The sequence below is a fragment of the Malaclemys terrapin genome, chromosome 8, assembly GCF_027887155.1.
Source record: "Malaclemys terrapin pileata isolate rMalTer1 chromosome 8, rMalTer1.hap1, whole genome shotgun sequence".
Lineage (NCBI taxonomy): Eukaryota > Metazoa > Chordata > Testudines > Emydidae > Malaclemys > Malaclemys terrapin.
In genome coordinates this window covers 27,872,612-27,897,910 of record NC_071512.1, presented here as the reverse complement: position 1 = coordinate 27,897,910, position 25,299 = coordinate 27,872,612, and the positions used below count along the sequence as shown (strand labels likewise).

At 37.3% G+C, this 25,299-nt stretch overlaps 1 protein-coding gene across 1 annotated transcript in view; it reads right to left on the bottom strand.

Annotated features, from left to right (window-relative positions):
* TENM2 (teneurin transmembrane protein 2) overlaps window positions 1–25,299 on the bottom strand; it is a 1,031,222-nt gene that overhangs the window by 933,938 nt on the left and 71,985 nt on the right. The window contains exon 2 of the mRNA XM_054036715.1: window positions 4,063–4,173. The gene's annotated coding sequence lies outside the window, so the exon portion shown is untranslated. The remainder of the gene's footprint in view (window positions 1–4,062; window positions 4,174–25,299) is intronic.

The following is a 25,299-nucleotide window of genomic DNA, read 5'->3' as shown; positions in this document are numbered from 1 at the left end:
AGAAACACAATTCTTCCCAGTAACATCAAAATTACCAACATCAAAGAAGACTTGAGTACAAAACAACAGAGAGTCCTGTGGCACCTTTAAGACTAACAGATGTATTGGAGCATAAGCTTTCGTGGGTGAATGCCCACTTCGTCGGATGCATGTCGATGAAGTGGGCATTCATCCATGAAAGCTTATGCTCCAATACATCTGTTAGTCTTAAAGGTGCCACAGGACTCTCTGTTGCTTTTTACAGATCCAGACTAACACGGCTACCCCTCTGATACTTAAGTACAAAAGTTAAGGTCCCATCCGTTTAATTTTAACACTTACAGAAATAAGTTGATTCATTCAAATATAGTTTAGGGAACCATGATTTTCAAAATATCTAATCCCTCTGGATAGCTGTCCTAATTCTAGATTGGTCTAGATTATTCACATCATGGCTCATTATAACTGCATATTTATTCTTGTTCTTCTGCCCTGCTCTATGGATGCTAGAAAGTTGCTGTTTTATTAAGGCCAATGTTATATTTATTCAGTACTCCATCAAAATACATTTGCACTTATATTGGAAATTATCAGGAGGGATGGCTGCATGAAAAAGCGATAAATGCATGGGAGAATAATATTCAAACAACATTAGACAACTTTATAATTAACAATTTTAACTATTGCATAAAACAGAACTTTCCCTGCAACTACTGCTAAAATAGTAAATGAAGAAATAGACAATGAGGAGAAGTTATATTGGTTTTGTGATTCCAGTGCTCAGAGAGCTGATAGCTTTTTAGTAGCTTCTAATTGTTGTTTTTCAGTTTCAGAGCAAAAAATAGATAAAAATACTCAAGAATACAAAGATTCAAAAAATCAATTGAAAGAAATGAAATCATTTCTTAAAAGACGACTAACAGAAATCTTTAAAAAAATTGTATAGTGTTTGCATTTTTGAAAGATTAATGTTAGCTATTTAGGGGATAAATGTCAAAAAAGCTAACAAAAAACAAACCCATACGCCATGACAAAAATAAAAACAAATAATATATTTTTTAAATCAATACTACACCTCCGTGCATCTTATACAAAGTGGATGTAAAACACTATCCATTTCAGAGTTCTCCACTCATTTTAGTGATAGAATCTTACATTCACTCTGCTCAAATAAAAATATTACACAAAATATACAGCAGTGGAAAAATCAAACCCTAAGTCTTCAAGTACAATGAGCATTGGGCTCCTTTTTCATGTAAAATAAATTAAAATATATATCTTACCAAATTCAACCATGGTGTAACTCAATTGACATCATTCTGTTGTAATTGCACTAAAGTCAAGTGCCTACAGAATGCTTTACTTAACATTTAGCACAGAATAAATCAGAAAATATGAAGGTCCAACTGATTAAAAAATAAAATACATAAAAAGTAGATGGACTGTGGAATTGCAGACATGGCAGGGTCCAGAGAACTGCGGTTTTAGACATAAACTAAGAGAGCCTATTCCTTTCTGTCATATACTTTTGGGACCAGCCCTGACAGTAAGAACAAGGAAAAGATGGTGGGCAATAACAAGAGTCTCTGAAGAAGATACATGGCAGTGAAAGGAAGGAAAAACAGGGCCTTCTAAAGACCTCTATTTAGATGATAAAACTGCAGCTTGAAAACTGCAACATGAGAGAATATCATGAAATTGGGAAGAAACTATGTGAACAACTCAGGTATAAGGTTGAGACTCATCTGGAATATATAAAGAACAGATAAAAACATGCTGTCCTGATTTAAGATAACAAAAGCAGAGGAGGGATGGGGGAATATGAAGTCCATGCATTTTGACAAAAGGATTGGTGTTTAATCAGCCTGCTAGGGCAGCCACTGGAGGACTGAGTGTGAATTTAAGGCATAGATATAAAGAGATGAAATAATATTCAGGAATACCAACAGTGACCCAATAGAAATCAAGTAGTAAGCTGGATATCTAATTGGAAGGGTTCTTGAAACTGTAGCTAAACAACAGAAGATAATATTATGAAATTTCCATCACCTTCTCAGGAAACACATACCAGGGGATGCTTAAAGCTATATTCTCCGTACACAAAATACACTGTGGAATTAAATCCAAGCATTGCTGGAGTGACTGGCAACTCTGATTGAAGAGATCCCTCAGAAACTGGGCAAACACAGTCAGGCCAATATGAGGGCCAGCTGTCATTGGCAGCAACATTCTTGCAACTTAGAAGGAAATAAGCCTCAAAATGGTTTCGAGAAGCATTACCACTAGATATCGGAGCAAAGTGGAAACTGTCACTGAAAAAATCCTTATACATTTCATAGAGAAGATCTATGTGTTTTCTATTCCTCTTGAGCATCAATGAGGGCTAACCCGTCAACATTTCCATTAAACAACCTTTGCCTATGAGCAAGGATCTCCAAGCCTGCCTGGTAGAAAAATATCTCTTCCATTATTTAGCTTATACCTACTTTTGGTTACTTCATATCAATGCAAGGGTGCAGAAGGTTATTAAATAGTGTGGAGCACTAAAGTCAACCTCAGCTCAAACAAATTTTTTTAGCATTTTGTGACCCTTAGGATGACTAAATAGATATGTTTAGATATGAAGATGACAGATGTGTTTATAAATATAATAAATAATTATCACAACAATACTTAGATTTGCAAAATACCAGATTTTCTTCTCTTTAAAAAGAGTTTGTTTTACATATATATTTTTAGTTTACTTTCAGCTATCTTTCACATAATTTCCCTGTATTATATATATCAACCTTTATATAAACACAAATATAAATGTTGCAAATTTGAGAGCTTCAGGCATTCAGAACAAGATTCATCATAATTACGTAGCAGTGACCTTAATGCTCTAATAAATTGCAGGAAAATTAAGTTACTCAGCCAGGAAATAAGAAAGAAGTTGTCAGTTCATAGTGCCGAGAAGTTGCATTGCTTGTGGGAAATGAGCCACTGTAACAAATAGAATGCCGATGAATGGCTTGATTTTTCAGTAGCATTGAACCTTTCCAGTCCACTGAGACTTCAACTGGAGTCTGGTGCTCAGCACCTCTAAAAATCAGGCCCAAAAGGTATCTAGTGCCTGGTTTGAAAGATATTTATACAGCTGAAATTTAATAGTAAACCAAAGTCAATTAAATATTTTAAATAAAGGGGCCAAATCTATCCATCCTTATTTAATCAGAACATGCACTGAATTCAATGGCAATTTGGCTTGAATAAGGATTGCCAGATCTAGCTTGAAATTAGTATACAGTAGAATTAAGAACCATGGAAGGGTGCAGAGCTCAGAATGATTTATTTCATTTTAAATTTGTTTTAATTTTTCTAGGGGAATCATCAACTCAAGGGGTTATATTTCCTTTCTCCTCTTGAGCTGCTCCTAAAAAAGACAGCTTGCTTTTCTCTACTGGACACACTAGGGTAGTGTGCTAAAGTATATAATTATATGAATTCCCAGAGGGTATGTACAACATAATTAAATTATAGGGTGTCTTGTGAGCGTTCTGGCTGGCAGTTAGAGGACCATGAAAGAACCAACAATTGACAGGATTTTTTTCCCTCGTTTATCTTTCCTTTGCACAGGGCATATTATATTATATGCAGATTTATAACATTAGGAGTATGCAGTCAACCAATTGCTTTGGCTGGCTAAACAATTTTTACTGCTCTAGGATTCTGAATAAATGGTCCATCTTGAACAAGGAACAATTTCTTTTAACAACAACAACAAATTCCTAAAACCCCTATTTGATACAGGTCTTTCTTTCAGGATAGGCAACTCAAACAAAAGCAAAATCCAGGCAGATAGAGAAAGGGCAGGCTTCTCTTTGTAAAGTATTCTGAAGTGGTTCAATTGGGCTGGAAGAGATTGAAGCAGATTTCTGTAAAGGAAAATGCTAGGACAAATTGCTTTTCTCCACAAAAAGCACTTTCCTGCAGAGATCTGGAAAGGCATTTTTAAAGCCTGCATGGAAGCACTTTGGTCAACAATACAAACACAACCTGAATCAGAACAACACATAAAATTGTAACTATGATTCCACTCACCAAGGTGGTGGACTTCCAACACGCTATTCAACAGGCTTTGTAGGTGATGTCCACTCCACACAAAGTGACAGAGAGCTCCAGATTTGTTTAGCAATAAAAAGCAAGAAGTAACTGTCAGGAAAAAAAGAAAAATGTATAAAGTTCAGAGAAAAATCACAAAATACCATAAATATGCATTTAAAAAAATCCAGTGCCCATAGCTTTTACAATCTGTTCCCCAACCAAAGAAAGAGAGATTTCCCATCCCTGCAGATCAGGTTTCTGCAATGAAATGTTAGATAGTTTAGGCCAGCGGATATCCTTTTGCTGCCCAGAACTACTAGGCAAAGATACCAATCACTGGTATCCAAGATTTTTTTTCTTACACTGCACCTCTGCCTCTAAAACAAGACTCCCACATTTTCCTCAGTTGGATTTTTCATTACCCTGAAAGCACAATTTGGGGGCTGGGGTGGGGGAGGAGTCATTTGGGCAGGGCCATAACAGGTTTCTGCCTATCTGGACAACATATTGCTCTTTTAGGAGCACGGTCAGAAGATCAAATGAAGAAAACACAGGAGTGAACCTGCAGTGGGAATGCAGATGCTCATTAATAAGAAAACAACTGGAAGCCAGTGATTGGTCATTCTGCCTAACAAGTTCAAACAGCAAAAGCCCATTGTCCAAAGAGTCTCAAATCAGTAAGAGTAGGAAAAAAAACACACACACAAAAACACCATGGTTGCTGGCCCCACTGAAGTCCATGGCAAAACTCCCATTGGTTTAATTGGGGCCAGAATTTCAGCTCATGTCTCTAAAGGATTATTGTAACACAGGTACCCATAGTATCATTATATATAAAAGACAGTTTTTTTCAATTGTTATGACTGCAGTCAAAAAAGCAGTGCTACATTAACACTATTTATAGTTAATGGATTAAGCTGACAATATTACTTTTAACAAAATAAATGAAATTTGCTGCTGGTTAAAACAGAAGTTTTCTGATGTACCAGGCACTACTGAACAGGATCTCAATGGAAATGTACAGACACAATTGTATTTTAGATCTATTGCTCTCCATAAAGTATCAAGTGATTACAGAAGGCTTAGAGAGCAAACTATGGTTATACATTAATCCTACATGGAATTTTGGAAGGTTATAAGGTGCACTAATTACCTGATCACATCAAAGGATATTCTCAGAATGAGTATCATTGAAGCTGTATTGGTCCCAGGATATAGAGCAACAAGGAGAGTGAGGCATCATTTCACCCACCTTGTCATTGTAAGAATGAATCTAATTCAGATGTGATATAAATGGTGGTTTAATTTGGTGTGAGCGTAAGTAGGTCTGAATAGGTGTAACTTCCATGCTGAGGGGGTGAAAGGGAAGTTTGTAACAAGAGCTAACAAGAGGTTGGTGTAAGAAGACGGATGAATAAGCAGGTGCTCTCAACCCCTGCCTTCTCTTATATTTTGTATATCATCCTGTTCATGCAATTCTGCTTATCCCTCATTCCAACTCTGCCTGTGTAAGTTACACTTAGTTTGCACATCCACCGAATGGCAAATCAGTGTCAATAATATCACTTACACTCACTTTCCAACCTTCTTACACCACACTTGTGGACACACCACCATTTAGGTCACTGCTGAATTTGGAAAACAGATGGCCATAACAACTGCATCTGGTTATATCAGTTATGAATTGGGATTGAAATATCGATTGAGAACAAACAACAATGACTTACTTAGGGCTAAATTCTGTCTTAACTGGATTGGTCTGCAAGTTGGGTGGTGGGAAGTGCATACTGATCTCTTCATAGTGCTCAAGAAAGACAAGTCTTACTCTTATGCACTAGCTCTTGAAACTCATCTTCAAGATTATGGGGAAATGTCCAACCATCCTCCCAGCCAGCAGGGGAGTATTATGCCTTCATGAGCCAGTGATAGCCAGAGTATGCTGTGTTCCTGCTCAGAATACCAGCAAAGTGCCCTGCACAGCATGCTCCCGCACCCATCACAAAGAGACTTGCCTTCTCTGGGAGAGGACTCCTGTTGGGCAGGGCATCTTTCAGTTTGCCTCCTTCCCTTGCTATGCTAAGCTGAATCAGGAGTTAGCCCTTAGAAAGGAGTTGTAAGTTCTGGCTATTTGTCATTTACACTTGTATTGGAAACATTCTACTAATCATCTATTACACATTTCATTAAAATGCATATTACAGTAGACAAGTTCAATCTTTCATCATATAACAATTTGTAAAAAAAAGACATAGCATGCCTTTATGAAAGATTAAAAGGATTCATGATAAACTTTAAAATTAGTCAACTTAAAAGTTAAAAAAACTTTCAGATTCTACATCTGCCCTGAGCTTCAGTGGAAGTTTTTGTGGTCTTACAATTGTTTTCCTTCCCTTCGCCACCTCCCTCTCTAGTTAATATGGGAAAGACCCATACAAACAAAAGAGGACTGATTATGACCACTTATACTGGGGAAACAGTTAAGATGACTACACACAGTAAACAAATTGGGAAAAAACAGAGAACACGACTTGTTTTCTCTATCATCTTTCCATCATAGTTATCATAAGGAGGTTACTTGTTACCATAGCAGGTAAAAAAAAAATCAAAAAATCAGATGTGTTGCTTTTAAGTTCAAAATGCCTCTCTAAATTTCAACACACACAATTTTATTTTTACATGTTTTTGTTATTTCTTAAAGGAGGTTTAAGAAATATCTACCCTCCAGTGGCCTTTGAAAACAAACAAAACCACCTTCTAAAAAATGTTGGTTTTAAAGATTAGTTAAATCACAGTGGAAAACTTAAACAACTAATTCTAGAATGCTTAAAAATAAATTTTTCAATGGGAAAGTTTTTACACTAGTTTAACAGTAATATAAACTATTATATCGGAGGCATTGTGTTTCTTCAATTAGGATAAATTTATCATGGATCTGTAGCTGATGTTAAGTATTTTTCAAACCTTTAGACGAGATCACTTTTCTTGTGTCCTTTCATTTATCAAGTACTTAATGACAAATGATGAATGAATATCTTCCAAGCAGTAAGAGAAATAGTGGAAAGCCTTTTAAGTAAATGGGAAAACATCCATTTGGTTTAGAGCCATATTATACATTTACGCTAAGGTCATTTTCACAATTCAAATGTTTGATACAGTTGTGAATACAACAAATGATGATTAAACAAGTTTGAATTAAAAAATAAAATAAAAGTACATTGCCTTGATACCCCTGTACAAGGAGGGATATGATCAGAAATGTTTGAGCCATCAAGTGCTAGAACAGATTAGGTGATTAAATTAAAGAATACAAGGCTGTTCTGAGGATTCTCAGAAGCATCGGAGAAGTTTAGCTCGAACAAAGATCTAGCGCAGGTATCGGCAACCTTTGGCACACGGCTCTCCAGGGTAAGCACCCTGGCGGGCCGGGCAGGTTTGTTTACCTGCCGTGTCCGCAGGTTCAGCCGCTCCAGACCAATGGGGGCTGCGGGAAGCGGCGGCCCAAACATCCCTCGGCCTGCACCGCAGCCTCCATTGGCCTGGGATGGTGAACCGCGGCCAGTGGGAGCTGCAATCGGCCGAACCTGCAGACGTGGCAGGTAAACAAACTGGCCCGGCCCGCCAGGGTGCTTACCGTGTGCTGTGTGCCAAAGGTTGCCGATCCCTGGTCTAGCAGATTGAAGACCAGCTAGGTTCTGTCTCACTGCCATGGGCAGTAAGAGACAACTAAGGGAGGTCCCAGCTGCCCCACCTTTTGTGTCCTCATGTGGGACAATGTGGAGGCTAAGCTCGCATGTGCATCCCCAATGGACATTGCATGCCAAAAAATCCGGCCTCATGTGCAGTACATGTGCACTGTTAGTAAAATCTATACTGCCATGTATTTAAATAAAGGCATTTCCCAACTTTTGAGTTCCTGATTTTGCAACCTTAAGAGTGTTCTTTTAATGTAGTTTCTGTAGTTAATGTAGTTTTTATATATAAAATCTGATTTGATACAGTATTTACCAAAAAAAACCCAGTATATTAAAATCAGCTCTCTCAGAAGCAAACCCTTATTTGAACGTTATAAACTTTACAATAAATATATCAAATCACATACTTAAGCAATCCATATAAATTATTGCTGAATAAAATACAAACATTTCAAGGAAAAGATGAAGCAATAATTATATGTATTACAAATGTTAATAAATGAAAGTGATATAGACAAAACTATAAAATCACAGACAATGGTGGTAACTTCCAAGACACCTTCATCCTCAACAAACCATCACTTCACTTAATGGAAATTAAGTTTATGAACTTTGGGCTGAACTTAAGAGAAAATATGAACTATTTTTTCCTTTTAGCTGGCAAAAGATATGAGAGTGTTAGAGTGGGAGATTAGTGAATGTAAATTAAATAGACTTTTTTGCTAATGAATAATAATAATAATAATAATGAGCTTTTTACAGCTATACAATTCTGAATACAAGTTCTTGGCTATATTGTAGCGGTGCAACAAAAAACAAAATTAAAGAAAAAAAATCAAGCTCAAAATGAATGGATTTCTCCAGAAAATAAGCAAAGTGAATCCTTTACAAATTTCAGATTTACTCATAAAGCTTTTTAAAGTTTTCCTTTTTCCTTTTCAATATTATGGATAAATCAAGACAACTATTTGAATCTGTTAAAATGGAATTATGAGCAGGCCCAATTTTTCTAAACCTTTCTGACATAAGCAGTCCCACTGAAGTTTCAGTGTGCAGTATCAAGAGAGGTTGCAATATGAGGAAAATCTTGTCCTCTTTCCCCATGGATGTAAAAGCCAATGACAGAAACCTAACGGTGACTTTGAGGGAGTTCTGAGAAAGGCAACAAAACTGAGTAGGTGTTTTGAGGTAATGACTGAGTTATAAAGAACTTTATGAGCCATGGACCACTGAATTCAGTGGACAGATTCCTAATGACTTCAATTAATTATAATCAGGACCCAAAAGAACTAAAGGTATTATGGAGTGGCACCATTGTTGCACCATAGTTAAGGTTCATCATAAAGGGTTTTACAAAGTGTTCAAAAATCCACATGCACGTACAGATTCGCGTGAAAATCACTCTGCCAACAAAGGGCACAGATGGAGCTTGTAGTGCAAATTTGAGGTCATTTTGTCTAGAGATTCCCAGGAAACACATCCCCCTACTTCCCTCCTCCCCCGAGGTCACTGACCTGCTTTTAAAAGTCTCTAGTTTTGTTAGGGATATGGTTTGATTAAAGATTATGGCACGTGATTAAATCTCCAGGAATACATCCAACCAAAATTGGCAACCCTAGTTGGGGAAGAAGCGGGAGTTGCGGGGAAGCTGTTTTGTTTTTTGTGCGGACCTGGTGGAAAAACTACTGGCCTGAGCCACCTAAAATGTATATTGAACAGAGAACCAACTGTCCAATCTTTTCTACCTCCTTTCTAATCCTTCTTGCACACCACATTCGGAGACTAGGGGAGATTTGATCTGATAGCTCCTGACCCCATCTTTCCACTCAATGATGGATCTCTTGATGTTGTAACTCATTTTCCATTATAAGTTTGCTTTTTACACTCCGATTTGAGCATAAAACTGGTATGTATCAGGCCTTGTATCTATAATTTGAGCAGGATACAGTCTTATTTATTGGAAAAACGTTATACCAATTTACCACAAGTTTTCAGTGTTTAAGCACACCTAATCAGTATGGCACAGATTACAGCTGCCAGATCTACTGCTATGTGGGATTTTAGGGATGAAGGCACTTTGGGATTGTGATCCAAAGACATCCTTTCCTATGCAGGGATTTCAGATGCAGAGCTTGCCTATGAACATCTCGCTAACTCTGTTTTGTCTATTCATTTAGTACAATCACTTGTTCCATATGCAGCACCAAACAGCCTGATTCAAGACCATAGTATTATGTACTGAGTTGTGAGGTTTTTGACTGAATAAAAACAGGGCACATGTCTGGGTTTTGAACTATACCTCATTTGGCAAAGGCTGAGTTTGTTAGTTTATTTGTTTTTGCATGCAGATATCACTTCTTACTGTTCTGCCTTAGGCATAGCTTAATAGTATACAGTTTTCAGATATTTTAACAGTCATGTATCATAAATGCATATGGCCTTTACAAAACACAGAAAACAGTCAACAGCTGTATAGCTCAAAGAGCTTAAGGAGTTGACCCAAAGCTCCTGTTGATTTCACTGAGCTTTGGATCAGGCCCTAAATGAGGATAAATATTTTTAACTTTAGATTCCCACATCTAGTTGGAATAGTTCAAATACTCATACACAGGCCTGGGCAGAAATGCAACCAATGAGGACACTGACACTACTCCCTTTGACAAGGTAGCCTTCATTAACTTAAAGGAGTCATAGAAAGTCCAAGCATTTCCAAAGGTCAGAGTTGCCTAAAAGCAATTATACTCTAAATTTCAGGGTATAGAAAATCTATGGTCTTTTGATAAACACATTTTATATCACCTTATTCCAGAAAAGAATTGCATGGGCCAGATTCAGATACTGCAGCTGCTGGTAAGACAACCAATATCCAATTTTCATGTGCATATTGTGCATTTGTTCACTAAACTTCAAAATGTACAACTGTCTGCATGCTATTACATGCACCTACATTTGAAAATCTGACCTAATGTGCGCTGATTATAAGTTTTCTAAATAATTTATACAGAATTATTCTATTTCTGAAGAATCCTTAGAATAAAATGCTGGTGACAGACTGTCATCAGCATTTTAGTCTCACAGATCTATGCTCAAGGCTCTGATTTTTGCACCATTTGCTCTTATCAGAAATGCAAATAGGCTATTATAATTATGTTGAAACTATACTTGTTAAAATGGTAATGTTTATTCTGTGATATTCTATAATATTTGCTCCTTAGTGTGCAGTACTTAAAGGTAAATGAATTACTTTCTAGGTATATAACTGTATTTAACAAACTATATTGTCATTTGTTGTGTTGCATCTGTGTCATGCATAATACGTATTAGCTTACTATTTTTATTTTATGAAACCAAGATTATTCAGAGTTCAATTCATTATCGTCTCGCAATCTTTATATGCAGTCCTCAAATATGTTTTTAAAACAGAACTCTACAATTAATTCATTTATTAAAGGCAAGATTGTCAGGTACCTGCAACAGGGAATAGAGATGTTAGGTATCTCCTTCCTACTCTGCGCCAGGTAGCCACATTAGTTATCAGCAAAGCTGGGGGGAGAGAACACAGTGCAGAGCTGCTACTCCCCCTTTGGGGGAGAGGGTAGCTGGAAGAGGAAGAGATGGGCTCCGGAGTAGAAAGAGCCCTGGCTGGCTAGTGAGGTAGGAAAAGTAATCTGCCATTGGTAGAGCCAGACCAGTAGACGGTGACTTGACTCCTGCCACAAGGGGGAACTGGGATAACTCTGTGACTCTCAGGGTATATCTTCACTGTAATTCAAAACCCTCGACTGGCCAATGCCAGCTGACTCGGACTCGCGGGACTGGGATAAGGGGCTGTTTAATTGCGGTGTAGACATTCAGTCTCTGGCTGCAGCCCAAGCTCCGGGACACTTCCACCTCACAGGGTCTTAGACCATGGGCTGCAGCCCAAGCCTGAACAAATACATTGCAATTAAGCAGCCCCTTAACTCGAGTCTCATGAGCCTGAGTCAGCAGGCATAGGCCAATCAAGGATTTTTAATTGCAGTGTAGACATACCCTCTGATAACTCTCAACAGCATGCTACTCCTTAGTCAGGGCAGATTACTAACTAACTCTCTTTGTATCATGATCAGTGGAACTAAAATCAGAGTGCCAGTGTTCCCCAGAAGGACTGTAATGGACAGGTCACCAGTGGTACAGGGAACCCGGGAGTTAGGCTGGAAACAGTTCAGCCACATGGACAGAGCAGTTTCATTTCTTCAGCTTAAACGGCATTCAGCTTCACACTTTGTGAATGAAACAGTCTAGACCTAAATAATTAATACAATTTGTGTTTTTATATGAAATAATTTATGATTGCTGCTTTCCTTACTAGCAATGAAGGCACATTTTAATATATTTTATATGAGGGGTAACACACTAAACGCCAATACCAAGAGCACACTGTTCAGTTCCTTAATCTGTAAATGGAAAGGTGGCTCTGCATTCAATAGGAAGGCTCAAAATGGTATCCAGCTGTTCACTGTGGGAAGCAGCATTTAAATATCCTGTAATATAATTTGTTATATCAATACACATCAGGCTTGATTCTTCCAACTTACACCAGTTTTATACCAGAGGCAATTTTTTGATTTCAAGGCAGCTACTCCTGATTTTCACCAGTGTAAGTGAGAAGAGATTGAGGCCCATAATAACTTTGTCATCTACTGTTAACTGCATTCATGGCAGATATAATCATATGTTAGTACTGTATTACAAGATAACAGTATCTCTGCAAATTTAAAAGGGAAACAGAGCATTATTTGGTTATATGTCATGATGTCATTTACACAATCATTCAAAAAAAAAATCAATTAACAAGTTGGCATGTTCTCCAAGCTCAATTTCGTTTTAATTGAAATAAGAAATCCACATCGTGATTAAAAAATAAATTGATAAAAAAATATCAGAAGTACCTGTACTATTTCAGAAGAAGTGTTTAAAGGCAGACTTCGGTGGATATTATTATGCTCAATTTTAACTAACTGCAAGGTCACTACAAAAGAGCAGTTCCTTTCAGCAAATTATACCTTAAATCCCATTAAGACTAGAGCTTTTCCTTCCAATCCCATATTCTATAGAGGTCTGAAGGATCATAGCCGTAGTTGTTCATTTTGTAGAAGACAACTTCAATAAAGGACTCAATTAGAGTGTGAACAAATAAGTGCCACTTGCCTACTTCAATGTCATCAGCATTTTCTCCTGAAATATTCCATTTTTAAGCAAAGATATGCAATTTAAGTGTATTTAGAGTTTAGCTTTTGGCACCACTCTTATTTTCAAGTTCAAGTGCCATCTGCTGGCCCCATGGCTCAGCCATAATGATACAGATGTCTCTTTTTCTCTGTACAATATACTCTCTTCCGTATTTTATTAAACAACATGAAAGTTAGTTACAATAGGGCACAGGGTATCCTTTCAAGAAATCAGAATTCTACAAAGAAATGTAATAATTTTTTTTTATTTCAAAACCATAATTATCCTTCCTCTAGATCTTGTGTCTTAAAAGAAAAACTTGAATGCTTGAAGGAAACATGCATCATCCTCCAGGTCAATAGCGTTGCAATAACTCTAACATGGAGTCTATATGCCTTGTATCCTTAATTTATTATTATTTATTTATGGTACTGTCGATGAATTGCTATCTTCCAAATATTCAAGAAGATATGGTACCTGCTCTGAGAAGCTCATAACTTGAAGACAGACAGATATGTAGTTAGGCATTAGTGAAAGGGAAGTGACAAACAGGAATTTATTATATAAAGCAGCTGAATTCACGCTAAACAGAATGGCAGAAATGGGTCTTTAAGACAAATTTAAACATGGACAGAGTAGAGGCTTTGCGTATGAGCTCATGGAAGTCATTCTGTGGATGGGGAGAATATGGTATAAAAGCTGATAAATTGGAAGCCATGGATGGGAACACCAGCAGAGCAGAGGACAGGTGGGGGTTGGGGCTTGAAACTTCACAAGGGAATGTAAGGGGGATTGGCAGAGTTATACAGCATATGGATGATGGGGACAAGAAATGCAATTCCAGAATTGGAACTGGTGTAAGGATTTTTGAAGAGGGGAGTGACAAGGCAAAAGCAACAGGCAAGGAAAAAGCCTGTAGCAGCTGTATTTTGCATCAGCTGAAGGGAGAGCAGAGGCCAGAGATGAGGATATTGCAATAGTCAAAGTAGAATATAGAGTGGTCCTGACCATTACATTTGTATGTGGGAATAGAAAAGGAAAAAAATACCTAGGAGAGATTGAGGGGAAAGAAACAGCAGTATTTATATATGGCCTGGGCATGAGGGGCAAAGGAGAGAGAAGAATAGACAATAACCCCTAAAATGTGGATCTAATAATTGGGAAGGATAGTGTTGTTGTTGACACCAATAGAGAAAAAGGGAAGTGGGCATTATTTGGGAGGGAAGATACATTATTTTGTTTTGTCAAAATTCAGTTTAAGCTGATGATAAGACATCCAACAAGATGGCAGGTAGGCCAACATGCAGGAGTGGGTGGTGGGGGGTAGGTCAGTGTGTTAGAGAGCGATTTTCAAACCATCTTCACATAGTCCCTATTAGAAGCCATATCTGCAAATAATATAAATTAGAGATGGGCTGTAGAGTAAGAAGAGCAAAGAAAGAGGCACACAGAGTCACAACAAAGGGCCTGCGAAGTGAAAAAAACGAATGCAAGTCATGTTGCAAAACAGCAGACGTGGGCTTTCTTTGCATGTTTTCCTTATTTTTCTTCGTCATATAGAACATGCCAACAAAATATTTTATCTGGTAAAAGCTGACCTTGTTAGACATAATGTAAAGATTGTAGGCAATTTATTATAGTGGGACACATGGTAACGCTAAACAGCACTTCCTAGGGCTCTGAGCTCAGAGGTTCTTTCAGATCATCCAACTTGTTGGGGGTAAAGGAGGTTGCCCACAATGAAACTGGCAGAAATTTCTACCTCCTAAGCCTGCAGATCTAGGAACACTCTCAAATGGAAGAGCCACACTTTCCTTAGTTCCCCTCAACCACATATCACCATGATTCCTCAGAAATGTTGTTGCCATGCATTCACTGCAGGTGGTTTGGGGCAAGAGGGGTTACAGCCACAGAATATTCCTGTTAGTTGAAGCAGCAATAGCATCTGAATGGATTTCTGCTTGGATCCATGTGAACCACACCATACAGAGTCCTCATCTCCTCTTCCTTCTCACCCCCATGCCCTGCCATCTTGGAGCTGGGAGCATTACTATGGGGCTAGAGAAGAGAATGCAGTGGTGCCACTGTTTCCTTTCGTCTACAGGTCAGGGACCCAAACAGCCACATTGCTATCTTCGTTGCCACCTGGCAAAGGATAGAATATGGGCCACCAATAGAACTAAGGCTGTAGTAGGGCCACCAGTAATGACACGTAATAACACATGAAAACTAGAAATTGATCATATACTTGCCCCTTGCTGCTATCTTACTATTTACATGAGCAACATTTGTACCACAAAATAAATTGGAGGCCATCTTTTAAAACAGATGTGAGGAGTTCAAGTCTCAAGCTGCCAACTGAAGGGTCGTGAAGCATACTTTGAGTCTGAAGGTCTGTGTATGTGCACCTTGATACCTGCAATTGTTTTTCTCATTGAAAGAAACTGAATAATTTTCTTTAAAAAATAACTGCAAAATGGCATAAGGGATATTTTTCAGACTTTAAAAAAAAAAGAAAAATGCTAAACTGAGAAAGAGAGGATATAAATTGGTTTTCATGGTTCAGACCAGAACTGCGAGCCAAGAACTCCTAACTCCTAATCGCATCTCTGACACTTATCACTAGTATAGTGCTCTTCCTCCCCAAAAGCTTTATCACCATTAAACTTTTTGCCTCAAACTCCTCATCTGTAAAATGGGGATAATAATTTACTGTACTGGGAATGATGAAAGGATTAATTAGTTAATGTCTATAAAGGGCTTTATAGTTTATGAGCTCTAAGTATTACTATGGGCTAAAATGAAAATGTAAAGCTGTTGCTGACTGAATAATCAAAGAATGAAACTATGCAGGTCATTCGCCAATGGCAAAGGAGACGGGGAGCAGCTGTTCTCATTACAAGGCATTTTTCTTCCCATAGCAGAACAGTTCTCTAATAGGGTTAAATTAGTAGAAACTGAAAATGTCTGATACGGGGACATGACAAGATATATACCCATGAGGGAGAAATCAAGCAATCAAAAAAGAGCTGATCTTTAATTTAACTCCTCTCCTGAGTTGCTAATAAAATATATATAGGTAAAATTTTCAAAAGCACCTAAGTGACTTGGGAACCTAAGTCTCATTTTCAAAAGTGAATGAGGGCCAAATTTCCAATTAGGAATATATTATTATACATATAAAGCCCAAGACCCATTTACAAAGTGATTTAGGTACATAGGACCATAAACATGCAGATAGGTTCCTAGTGGGATTTTCAAAAGCGTCCACGCAAGAGTGCCTAATTCCCATTGAAATCTGTATGAATCTGTATCTGCATCTATCTGCATCTTTAGATGTCTAAATATCTTTGGAAATTTGGCTCTCATTCACTTTTGAAAATGAGACTTAGGTTCCCAAGTCACTTAGGTGCTTTTGAAAATTTTCCCTATAGTTATAAAGCAGCTGAATAGTCCTGGTCAGTTTTTGAGGTGGTCAGCAAGTAGGGTTTTTGTTTGTTTATTTGTTGCCCCCTTCAGAAGAATGCAGAGTCCAATCATCAAGTCTACAAAACACATTGAAAAGGTGCCATGCCACTATTTATTTCTCAAGGCATTTCAAGAGTGATAGGTATGGTGCCAAGCATTCATCTACTCTGTGTTAGAGTAACTTCTATTATACTGAAATAGCCATCTTTTTCCAAAAAGGTGATCAATTTAAAAGTTACTGGGGCTGCTTCTCCACCAGTTTTACACAAGTGTAACTATTAAAATAAAGATAATCACACCAGCATAATACAAAAAAAATCAGACATGAAATATTTAGCTAAAGTACAGTGATATTTGAAAAGTTAACAATAGGATACCTCAGTTTTTCCTTACTGTTAGAATAGGAGATTACTACAGAATCTCTGATGTTGTGTAACATTTTTTTTAAAGTAGACCACTTTATAGTCATACAAACAGTCCAAACATAAAATCACCATTTACGGTTATCTTGACATAATTAGAAATAGACAAATAATTATTTATCTTTCTGCTTTCATACTTTACTTGGGAATATGTAAAACAGAAAAAAATAAGTGGCACTATGAAATTGTACTTTCACTAATACATCTATCATATGTCATATCTACGTATGTATGTGTATAAAATCAGACAGACAGACTCATGTGGATTTAGAAAAGTTATTTTCTTTTCTACTTTCTAGTTCTACTGTCACAGGATACATAGTAGATGCTGAATTTATGTGTATTTTTTTTTCAAAATATATTAATAACTTTACATTGTCTACATGCCACTAGTGTTTTTAAAGATTATTGGCAACTTGGGAGACAAATAGATATTTTTAAAAAATTTATGCTTCTTTAAAGTGGAACTGTGTCTTCATTTCTGTTTGGCAACGCTCCTTGCACACTGTGGGTACTTTTGCAATCTAAAGAATATATAGTAATAATAAAGATCAGCATTCTTAAAACAGGTATTTTCAGGATATATTTAGCTGAATTTTCTACTGAGTAATTAAAGTTTAGAATCTATTATTCTATTACCTTTTTCTCCAATTTCCCTACTTCTCCAGATTCGTCTTCTAAATAACATCTTCTTGGCTTGCAAAATAAATTGTTGCCTATACCTCCCTCCTTTCTCTTTTTCTATCCTTATGCCATCAGCACCTATCACTCTCTTTCTGCTGCTATCCTTCCTTCATCCATTGGCACTGCAGTTCTGCTCTCAGATAAATGCCTCTTTGGAGCAATTGTCAGTGCAAATTCACAAGGATGCAAATCATGTGTGTAACACTGTTGTTGAGTTCCAAACTCAATACAACATAATTCTGAATAAAGCTTTTCCATAAGGGATATGCCAAGAGGAAAGAGAGGGAGAAACCCACAGATCTCAAACTCCCTCAAGTTATTTTTGTTTTCTGTTAAAAAATGTGATACTAGTCAGAAAACTTTACTTGTCTCAAACAAAGAAGGAATTAAACACTAAAACAGCTGCCTTAAGGCTTTTGTTAATGATGGCAAAACATTAAATCATACTTACAATTACTACTTCCATCAGACAAATTTCTGCTCTTTTCCCACCTATCAGCCACATCCCTGCAATTTTATACAACCTTCTAATGGTAAGAGTGCTCAGATTTTATTGACAGTTTCATGACATGACATACTTCACTTTCCATTGTCCATTGTCCTTAGCTGTTCATTATCTTGACTGCTGTTCCTACAAGATAATGATACACTCAGCCTCTACCTGTGAATAACACATTTTGCTGCAGGGCTCCTTTTAATTGAAACACATAGTCTACAATTTCTGTTTTGGAGCAAGAGTAAACACATTTAATGGAGGACTTTTTTTATTTGTGTCCCCAATCAGAAGTGTGCAAAAAGTAACTAGCCTTTAAAGGAGTGAGTGGGTTATTCAATTGAAAGATCATCATCTCCACTCTGTTTCAGACTTTGCTATTTTCACTGTTAAGTAATGGACACAAGTAATGGACTTCAGCTTCTGATAAGCTGAGGCAGTAGACTATTTACCAAAGGATTCAAATTATCATACTATTATAACAGAATGCAACATGCAGTGAAAAACTAAACAGTTGTTACCTTTTAAAAACTGTTTTATGAATTTGTGCCTGTGATAATTATCTGCATATCTTACAAAACACTGTATAATAATTTATAATTGACTACAATATAGACTTTTAACTTCAGGATTACTCATAGCTGAACTCAGCCAAAAACTAGCAATCTGCTCACAACTACAACAGATGTTTTCCCTCTTTATGCCCATTCAGTATGAACCTTCACTTTTTTCCCCTTTTGAAAAGAAAACAAAAGACAACCCAGAAACTTGCAAGTTTGGTCCCTAGTTAAAAGGACTTTGGACTAGAAGTTTCTCAAAGCTATGCAAAACTAAATTAAATATAATCAGAGCAGTCCAGAAGTATCCTCAATAAATCAGACAGCAGATCTTGTTTGAAATGCTTCTTCAGTAATATTCTATAGATGCAAAGGACCCAGATTTCAGGAGTACTGGTTACCCAAAACCACAACTGAACTCAGTGGGAGCTGTATGCTCTCAGCACCTACACAGGAACACAAGAACGTCCAGACTGGATCAAGCCATTGGGCTATCTACTCCTATACCTTGCATCCAACACTGGCCACAAACAAGTATATATAGCAAAAAGTGCAAGAAAACCTGCAGTAAGCAGCTGTGCAATAACTTTCCTACAAAGAAAATAGCTTGATCTCATCAACTAGAGGTTGGCTTATGCCCTAAAACTTGAGTTTATATTCCTTTCCAGTTAGGCCCAAAGTAATTATACTCTAAGAACAGTAATGCAGATTTTTGTGCCATTATGCAACATCCATCCATCCATCATATGAAGTTAATTGTAATATACTTTGTGAATCAACAGTAAATTGCATCATTTAGATTGCCTATTATTCTCCTGTAACTGGCTGTTACATCTTTAACCCATGTCTGCCACTCCACTAAGTTGGTAGTAATGTATAAGTTAGAAGATGCAGTGACTCAAAATTGGAAAAGTGACATTTCAAAGTAATAACACAGTACACGATCGTGCATTACAAAAAACACAGTAGGTTAGGCGTTAAAATGCAAATTCTATTGTGTTATAGACAAACCATTATGGGAGAAAGTACAGGTGTAATCTATAATAATTTTAAGATTGCAATCTTGATTTCTGTTTCAGATAGGCATGTAGAGTATTTCATGTAGTGTGCTATTGTGTTTGTTCGTATTTAGATTGTTAAGGTTTAAATACTAAAGATTGTCAATGCTATATTGATCAGCACTGTAGAGCCATGTAATACAGCAATTTGCTGCTCAAAGTGCATTAAACTGAAATACATGAATTATCATAGTCCCTACTATATAACTAAAATGAAAATTTATTCCAGCAATTTTGGGTTATTCTAATTTTTTTTTTTTTTTTTTTTAAACACAGCATACCATGGTGCATCCTGAATACAATGGACTTTTAAAGGACTTTTAAAAAGCAAATCCTACTAAATCTTCTCTGCATGTGGACCAATATTAAATTTCAGCTCTGCCTCTAGCATAATTAAGTACCCATAATGCTATAAAACTTTCATTAAATTACAGTGTTGGGAGCAAAATGTAAATATGTCTTTAGATACGAAGTTGATATTTCAATCTTTTTTGCAGGCTGAATATCATTAACTGTAAAAGTTCAGGGAACAAGTAAAACATAGGTACTGAACACCTTTCTGGTTAGTGTGTAATCGTAAAAGTTAACATTATTAAATGCCCATATTCACATTTTTTTTCCGCAAAGAGAACCATTATTAACTATTAGCTCAATGGATAAACGAAATTTTCATTCTTCACAAGATATCTATAAAGAAGTTAATTTCGTTCCATCAACAATTTATGTTCCACAGGTAAGAAAGAAGGCGAACAAACAAAAACAAAACAAAGCAAAATAGGCTCTTTCCAAAGGAAAAATCACAACAGGGACCTGATCCTGCACCCATTGGAGATCAATGGTCATCCTGTCACTTGCTCCAACAGCAGCAGGATTGACCCACAAACAATTTAAAGTTCTATGCTGGCTGAAACTATCTGATAGCCCATGGAAGTTCCAGCCACAATCATGTTAAGCTACACAGTGATGAAAGCTGCTGCTGTTTTCAGGGGGTCCTTCTTATCCATCCATTCAGAGGGCCCCATATAATACTTTATGTAGCCAACCAAGCCCTTTCCTCTCCAAAAGTGGAGAACATGACTGCCTACCCAAGCATGCTCAATGGCTCCTAGAACCCCAGCAGGGGACAACATTAAGATAGGTCTCACAGCTCAAAGAGAAACCTCCTGGACAATTCCTGTCTGTACCCTACACAGGGGCAATCGTAGAGAAGAGAGAAAGAAGGAAGCCTGGCTTCTTTTGGGTAGCCCCTCACCACAACAGCCATCACCACTCATAGTTTTGCTGAATGAAGATTGCTCTTCTATCCCCTCCTCTGGGAACTACCACATAGTGAGATCACTACAGCCCTGGGATTGCAGTAAGTACCATTTTCTGCATGTCACCATCGGGAAAAAGAGGGAAGAACTGGGAATATAGTGTAAGGCTGTTCAGAAACCATGGAACTAGTTTACAGAAGATTCCCACCAAAATCTTCCAAGCAGATCCACTCTTGCAGATTGTGAAGCTCAGCAGTTCGGTTACTTTCTCGTCTAGCACACCAGCTCATTCTTCTTAAGAACAGGATGGGCAGGTTTGAATCCCAGGGTATGTGTACACTGCAGTGTAAGCTCAGGGTTAGTGGGACTCAAGTCAGCTGACCCATGTTAGGGAACTCTGGGTTTGAGCATCTACATTGAACTTTAACCCTATGTTAAGGCTTTTCTAACTCATGCTCAAACCCACGGCTCTGGTGTCCACACTGCAGTGCACAGACCTGAGTAAAAGTAACCATATCCCAGAATCCCTACTGCTCCCCTCCCCCAAGATGTGGCCATTCTAGCCGTAGGGCCATGATGCACTGTGGGAAAACTTTACTGCCCACACTGCATGTTACCAGGAAGCAGCACGCTCTGCAAATGGCTTGATCTGTTCTCTCTCCATTGGAAATCCAGGAGGCTCTCCAATAATGTGCTTGCAGATCTGTGATCAGAAGAGAATGTGTTAATGCTTACCTGAGCTGTTGTTCACAAAGGGGGTGTGACTTCCATTTTTAATAGAGTGGATTGTAGATTGCTGGGCTAGACAGGACCAAGAAAGTTGTCGCATGGAACTGTGGGATACTTCCGGCTGATTCCTACGACCCAAGTCAAACGGCGCTCGGTCTACACTGCAAAGCAATAGGGCTCAGAAATGGCTTAACTCAAGCTCATGCCCTCCAGCCCTGCATGCTCCTGAGTCCGAGCCCTGGGTTAGTGCAATTGCAGTTTAGACACGTTGTGGGGTTAGGCTTTAGCTTAGGCTTAGGATGCAGTGTAGACATACCCCATGATGCCCAGCTCTCTGTGGCTTATGCATCCCCAGAACACTATGTATCCTGTACTCACAGTAGGGCACAAAAGTTCTACCTAAAAAAGGGGTAATCACACCACCAAGGAGAACTACTGGATACCCGGAGAAGAACATTTGCTTGATTTATTTATTTATGAATGAAACTAAGTTGCAGAAATCATTTGAGTTAAAACTACTCAGTGCTGCAGTGGGACTGACTAAGACACAGCGACACACCCATCTCCACAGTCAGACACTTAAAATTTGTTTTTGCTTCAGTTTAACATACCCTACTTGTTTTATTTTAACTATCAGAACCCACAGAAAGGAAGGATAATACAACAGCATCTCTTTCAGACTTCTCAAAACTATATAACTTCAAAATATCAGCCTTTCGTGGGTATATTACTTGCTAATTACCAGCAAAATGTAGAATATGTTCAGTATTCACTTTTCTAAATGGCAAGGTACAGAAGGGAGATATCAAACAAATCTCATGATGAGACTCCAGTGTACAGATCATTCGAGGAGTAGGAGATTGCGGGGGAGGGTAGTATATGACTGGTTCAAATATTTACATACTGAGGCACTTCTGAAAATGTTACTCTATGTCACAGTATTTCAGTTAGACAGTCAGCAGATTTTCAGTGTTTCTATTTCATTTTTCTAAGCATTTTAGGATTATCCCTGTTGCTTTTATGCCCCATGCAATAAAATAATTCCAAACAAATATTATGAGTCTGTGTTTAAGGAAGCACTTAATTTCGTAAGGCTGGCCTCTTTGAGTGGGAATTACTTAAGCCGTGATGTCTTTTCTTTGAACTATTTCTCTGGAGTGCCACAGAAGTTGTAAGATATCCAATAATTTATAGTGACTTTGGGGACATTTTATTCACCCCTCCCATAGAGCATCTACAAAAAACACACAACTGGAATCCAAACTTCAAACTTTTACTCAGTTTTGATGCACAGGAATTAGTATTGTGTATTTTTCCAGGTAGAAGAGTGGAAAGTAATTCTTAAAAATAACTATTTTCCATGAGAATGAACATGTATATATGCGTGCACGTACACACATACAGATATGTAGAGTTGTATACAGGTATGTGTGCACACGCACATACACAAACACACACACAATGTCCTGAACATTTTTCACATTATACAGCTTCATATTACACATAAAATTATTCTAAAATAATTATTATGTAAGCTTACAAATGTTGGGATTTCATGGTATTACAGAAGCTTGCAAGACAAAAACAATTATGAATTTACCCTGTCACTACAGGTACTTACAATATAATCACAAGGTCAACAGTTACTACACAATTATATAGTTTTGCCAGCCTTCCCTCCCACCACCTTATTGTAATTTTTTTCTCTAAAGTCACTGAAGACAGTTTACATTGATCAATGGTACTAGAATACAAATCTTCATCAGCTGAAATCTAAGCAGTGTGTTAATGCCAAAGTTTGAAATTACTGAATGAGAATAATAATTACTTTTGTATGTTTGTTTTATTTCACACTGTCATTACAACCAACCAAGAAAAAAAAAAAGCAAGCACTCAAACATTAATTCACAGACATTCTTTTTATAATGGAATAACAATGAAAGCTATTAGATGGTACACAGTTAAAAGAACAGGCATTTCCTAACTAAATCAAATATAACAGTAGTGGTTTGCAATAATCAAAATAGAAAGATTATTCCCTTAAAAGCCTTTAATTCTCAGTATCCACAGTTCTAATCCCCAAGTCATTGTTGAAGGCCACTTTAATGTTTGTGTCATACTGTTTAAAATGTTAGTGTCGAGACTTTTTTTTATATAGTAACTAAATCATTCATGCTTCAGTCTCATAATTTATGTCATTTCAGAAGCCCTCAATTCAATTAAAACCTTGTAAAACTAAGCAGGTTTGACTTTATTTTCTATATGCAAAGAAACAGAAGCACGCTACTTTGATACTCTATGTTTGAACAACTCATTTCAAATTTATTATAGGTTACTATCATACACAGAATAATAAAGATATATTTTTAATTACTTTAGCTCATAAGAACTGGCTGATAGATACTCTATCAATGTTATGATCCCCTTGGATGGAGAAAAGCTAAATTGTAACCCAAACAGATTTTAAACTATAATTACTTTGTAAACAAGGGAATCGTAGCCAAATAATTATCCATGAGTTCAAATTAAATTAATCTAAAATAAGGTTTTAAAATTCCTCTTATTGAATTCTTCTGTTCTACCTCTGTCTGCTGCAATGTCATTGAGCATATCATTATCTGAGTGACACTGCTCTCCAAATGTGTTTTACACAAAGCAGGCAGACTCTGTACAGTGTGCTGTTCTGTCTTATTTCCCTCTCCAATGATGAAGTACAGATAAAGATACAATACCAGTTCGTGTACACCATATTAAACAGAGAGACATTGCTTTGATGATGCAGTGCCCATTTGAAAGGCAACAAACCACAAGGTCATCTGGGGAAGGTCACTGTCAGAAGCTTATTTCTAATCTGCTTAAAAAATATTATTAGAACTTACCATTATGAGGTCTGGAGAAAGGCTCTTTGGTTGGTTGGTTGGATGGATGGATGATAAACCCAGGTGTTTTTAATAAAAACATTTTCCCTCTTTTTTTAATTCACATGTCCATTAAAAAAAAATATATATATATTTTCATTCCCAATGTAGCTGAGCCCGAACAAAAAATACATCTAAAATTAGAGGATGGGGAAAGGCATCTTTTGAAGCCAATGATAATTCTAAGCATGTAAGAACAGAGCACTGTATAAATCTAGCCAACCTTGTCTCATCATCTGTCAAAAACTGATACAGACTAAGAAACTGAGGCCATTTCCAAAACACACAGACTTTCTCTTACAACTTAAAAAAAAAAAAAACCCAAACAAACACAAATCACTCTTGCAAGTCCTATGCATATTGCTACTATTGTTCAGAGGTAGTACTTATCACCTTGTTTGAAGGAGTCAATTTTCCAAGAAAGTGAAATGTCCATTTATTCTGAACTCAATGAGGCTTTTCACTGCAAAATAACCTTAAGGGTTTACAGGACTGGGCCTTTTAGGCCTGATCCAAGCCCACTGAAGTCAAATGGAGTCTGTCCAATGACTTCAACAGACTTTGGATCAGACCCTAAGGCAGCCACGTTATCAAGGAACTCGGACTGACAAATCAGGCACTACTCTACTACCTAAACCTCAGGCAAGTACAGCCTCATCCAAATGGTGAATAAATAAGGGCAGAACTGACTAAAGACCTTTTTAAAGTTTTTACATGATTATTTGAACTATAGAATCATTTTATCC